The 4916-nt window shown below is 35.8% G+C and overlaps 1 long non-coding RNA gene across 1 annotated transcript; it reads right to left on the reverse strand.

Annotated features, from left to right (window-relative positions):
- Nucleotides 1-486: 486 nt before the first annotated feature.
- LOC107947527 (uncharacterized) lies at nt 487-1156 on the reverse strand. Its single transcript, XR_001697155.2, has 2 exons — nt 1061-1156; nt 487-750 (listed from the first exon to the last, which is right to left on the reverse strand). It is a non-coding gene; the product is annotated as an uncharacterized lncRNA (long non-coding RNA).
- Nucleotides 1157-4916: the final 3760 nt, after the last annotated feature.

Raw genomic sequence — 4916 nt, forward strand, 5'->3', positions numbered from 1 at the left:
TGGCAACTTAGGCAATTTTGGTAACTAATCTTAGAAGATAGAATAGAATCATATCTTGTAAGATTAGATTAGATTTGATATGGTAAATCTTGTAAATCCCTAAAATCAAGGGATATAGTGAATCTCATCCGTCGATGTACATGTATCTTGACCGTCGGTTTTGGGGGAGCTCAACTATAAATAGAGAGCCTCCCCCTCATTTGTAAATTATCCATTGTAACTTGAATTCTTAAGAGTAATAGAATTCTTGAGCATTTACTCAAACACTTTGTGTGCTTTCTTTCTTTAGCTTTCTGTTGTTCTCTTGTGGCTTCTTTTGGCACAATCGCTTCCGCTATATAAATTGGTGCCTTGGAGGAGTTCTAAAAGAATCCTTTCTTTTGGGAGTAAGGCTGACTTGGGCGAGTTTGGACGAACGGATCGCCTAAGGCCGCACGGATTGCGAGACGAAAGGTCTAGCCCCGTGACACTAGTAGGTTCCTAATAAATGTGTAATAGGCCATTTTAGCCCGGGCCTAAATACATAAACCTTAAAATAAAAATACAATAAATTACAGACCCAGTTTTAAACCCAATAACACCCCGACCCAATAACCGAATTATAAGCCCATTTTTTTGACCCAATTACAGAGTGGCCCAAACAAAACAAAATCAGAAACCCTAGCAGTTAGCAAGCCGGCGCCGCAACTACCCACGTTCTTCCCTCGCAACAACGCCCCACGTCGTAGCAACTCTCACACATGCACGTACCTGCAACAAAGAAGCGACGAACAACACTAATAGGATATACATACAACAAATTGTAAAGGAGGGGGGCTGGAGAAAGACCAATTTTTATTTTTATTTTTATTTTTTGTAAAGGGGTTTAGACAAAATTTGGTATTGAAAAACAGAAAAGAAAATACAAAGGAAGGTGACAGAAAAGCAAAAGATTTTAAAGGTGAAGGATTCTTGATTTTCTTCTTTTGTTCTTGTTACTGTTGGCGTTACATTTTTGTTTTTCTTTTCTTTTTTTAAAATATTAAATAAGCAAAAGGGACAAAGGGGGAAAGGTTCTTACCGGTGGTAGTGCGCTGTCGGGGTGCCGTCGTCGTCATGGTCGGTTGGGAGCGGATTTGGAGCGGAAGAGAGAAGGGGATAACGGCCCAACTTCAAATGGCAGAAGGGAAATGATTTTAGGGTTTTAAAATGGAATTTTATAGGGTTCAAAATGGTACATTTGCGCGATTGGTCCATTGCTTTTCTTTTACAATGCTTTTAAATTAAATTATTTATCTCTTCTAAATTTCACCACATATTTTATAACTGTTTCAAATTGGTCCAATATTGCGCAATGCTTTGGGTGGTTTGGGTAAATTGTTTTTTTGATCCTCCCCCTGGTTGCGCGTGTTTAAATTACTCCCTTTCTTATTTTTATTTTTCAAATTCAGCTTTCAAATTCCGTTTGGTTTTGAAACTTAATCTTTAATTTTTTTTAGTTATTTATTTATTATTATATTGTTTATATTGTTTATTAGTAAAATTATTACTATATTATTATTGTACGTATATATGTGCGCATATATATATGTATATTCTAAATGTTTTAAATGCATATATGTAGTACGTATATATTTTATTATCATATCATTTTATTTTTATAGTTTATATATATTTTATATACATTCATATTTTTTATGATATTTATATTTTCATGTTTTATAATTCATATGTTTATACATTTTTATAACGTGTACATATATTTTTGCATTCCTTTCAAGGCTATTATAAATATTTTCCATGTTTTTATATTTACTAATACATTATACTTATACATTTTTAAAAAAATGTATTAATATATTTTATATGTATTTTATCATTGTTTTTTATGACTTACGTTTTTTCTCTCATATCCACATACATATTTGCTAAAATTGTTTATATATCATACTTATGTATACACATAATTTAAATTAAAATATTTGTTTCCTATTGCATTGACATTTTAACACATTTTTCAAATACATTTTGATTTTGTCAAAACATTAAAATCGTTTTTTATGATTCAAAGGTTTTTAAAATAAAAACCATATTCAAAGTTAGGGATTTTCGAGGAAAATTGAGCCCTAACGTATTGGATTCCGATTTTCTTTGTTAATTCCAAATAACCGAGAATATTCGTTATTTAAAATATACAAGTAAAAATCATTTTTGGGAACTTAATTTGTTATGTCCTAACGTATTGGGCATGACATAATTGCTTCCTCGAAATGAAGATTTACTTATAAAGCAAAAGTGATATTCAAAATTCGGGGATTTTGAGAAATTGTACCCTAACGTATTGGGTCTCAATTTCTTTGCATGACTTGAACAATTGATTATCCTTTTCAAGTTTCATCATTTGAATTTTAAAAATCTTTTTAACCCTCGACATTAAGACATCAAATAATCAATTTGGTACCGATTTTTGGGCGTTACGAGGGTGCTAACCCTTCCTAGTGCGTAACTGACTCCCGAACCCATTTTCTAAAATTTCGTAGACCAAAATCGTTTTTAAGGTGAGTCGATCACACCTCAATAAAGGATCGGTGACGACTCCAGTTTTTGTTTTTTAAAGTCGACAACTAAATTTTTGTTTTATCAAAAAATGGTTTCGACAGCTTGGCGACTCCGCTGGGGACCTTCGAGAGTCGGCCATAAATTGATTATTTGGTGTCTTTTTGTCGAAAATTAAAGTTTTTTTTAATCATAATTTCCCTTTGCATTCATTGATTTTCATTGTTTGCTTGTTTGGCTTAAGTCTGTTATCTTATTTGCATTTTGCATCTCATAACGTCGGTCATTTTACCCCTTTAGGTGGGAGTGAGAAGCTAGCCCTTCGTGAGGTTTTCACCTCCATATAGGATAGTGGATCGCTTTTGGGATACATCCGTACCTATGCCTCCATGAGACCTACGTCTCCGCATAGTCATAGGGAAATGTATTCCCCTGAATCGAACTCGGTCTATATGAGCCTGTAATGGGTGAGGATCGAGGAATCTGCTGGTTCGGGTACCCTTGCCCTAGAAACCAAACCACATATAGTGAACCATAGGAACTCACCTAGGTAGAATTACTCTTAACCTTAGTTGATACCTAATTAGGAGTTTTTACTATTTCTTGGTTGTATTATATTTAATTGTTACTGACTTTTCTTTTGTTTTATGTTTTACTCTAATTGTATGGCATTGCCATCACATGGCATTTCATTTTAAAAGGCATTTCATTTTAAAAGTGATAGTGGCTACACCGAGGAGGGATGACATCTCGGAAGAGAAATGGATGGCTATTTTTCAGAATTTGCATGAAGAGGATATCGAGTGGAGAGCTCCATGGTTGCTTCCAGACGAGATCCTATATCGACGTGGGGATTTTGATTGGGTTCCTTTGATTGGGATTTGGGGAGCCATTGGTTATGCCCCATTGCTAGCGTTAAGGCAATACAGGTCAAGGTAGTTTGTGCCTGCAACTCAGGGATTAGCCGAGTGTGAATTCTTGTGTAAGGGTGATGGGTACAAAAAGAGAATTCGTGAAATGGTCAATGCATGGAGTCAGACTCACCGAATGAAGAGGTTGGCTGTGGGTCCGATGACAACTCCCGAGTATAGTGAATGGTGGGTCATGAGGAATAATGATAACATTCCTGGGCCAGGTTCAGAAAATAGTCAGTCGATAGAGGAGTATTTGCGTGTTGTCCCTACTGAGCTGGAAATCATAAAGCAGGACTTTGAAAAGAAAAATGTAGAATTAGAGAAGAAAATAGAGCAAATGGAGGAGGAAAAAGTGGGTTTGAGACTGGATATAGATGTTCAAAAGCTCGAGGCTAATAAATTAAGGAAGGGGAAGAATAAGGCCAATGAGGAGCTAGATAGCTTGAAGATAAATTATAAGAAGATGCGTCTGTCAATGAGAACTGCCGGGCTTGGAAAAACTTCAGAGCAGGGGTGTGAAGAGGTTCAAGAAGAAAGAAACGGGTCGGACTAGTGGGAAAGAAAATTTCAAGAGGTACAAGCAAGGAACGAAGCATTAGAAAAGAGCTTGTCGGAGGGCCAAAAGGAAAAAAACGAGCTAAAAGATAGAGTGATTGAGTTAGAAAGGGTCTCTTCGTCAGCACAGAAGTCGAAATTCTGTAGTAGAGCTAAAGGCGAGTCTAAGCAAGATTGAAGAGATGAAGAATAGAATAGAAGAGTTAGAAGTAGCATTACGAAGTTGTGAGGTTCAGATTGACCATCTAGAGGCAAAGAAAGGTCGTCAAAATGAGCAACTTCATTATTTCCAGAATTAAGTCAGAAATAGGGATCGTGTTATGGGAGAAGTTGTGGTTCAGGTTCGAGAAGTGGCAGATCACCTACAAACTTTGGCAGTACAGGCCGACGCGTTGAGTGTGAAGTATGAATTGGAGTTAGACCGGGGACAAGAGTTGGCCTCGTTGCTTAAAAAGATCAAGGTTTTAAGTATTAGGGCAAAGCCATATTTGTAGCCCATTCTATGTAAAGAGATTTATTTTCTATTAAAGTTTTTTGAAAGTAATTGAAATTAGAATCAACGTCTCTTTATGCATTCATTTCATGCATTCATATTACATGACATCATATGCATTAAAATTCATTGAAAGAGCCTAATTGAGTAAAATTATTTCAGTTAAATTGGAAAACCAACACCCTCATAGCACTCAAACAAAGACTAGAGAAATGGACCAAAGGTTGGAGAAATTAGAGCAAATGCAAGTGCGGATGCAGGAGAAATTGACCAAATTTCAGCAAGATATGAAGAATCAGTTGTTAGAATTCCAAAGAAATATAATGTGTCAGTTAGCCCAGTTATTGGCTAGAGGGTTAGAAAGAGGAAAGACCCCAGCGGTCCACTTTGGGGATAATAATGAGGACTCTATATATCCT

This window comes from Gossypium hirsutum, chromosome D12, assembly GCF_007990345.1.
Source record: "Gossypium hirsutum isolate 1008001.06 chromosome D12, Gossypium_hirsutum_v2.1, whole genome shotgun sequence".
Classification (NCBI taxonomy): Eukaryota; Viridiplantae; Streptophyta; class Magnoliopsida; order Malvales; family Malvaceae; genus Gossypium; species Gossypium hirsutum.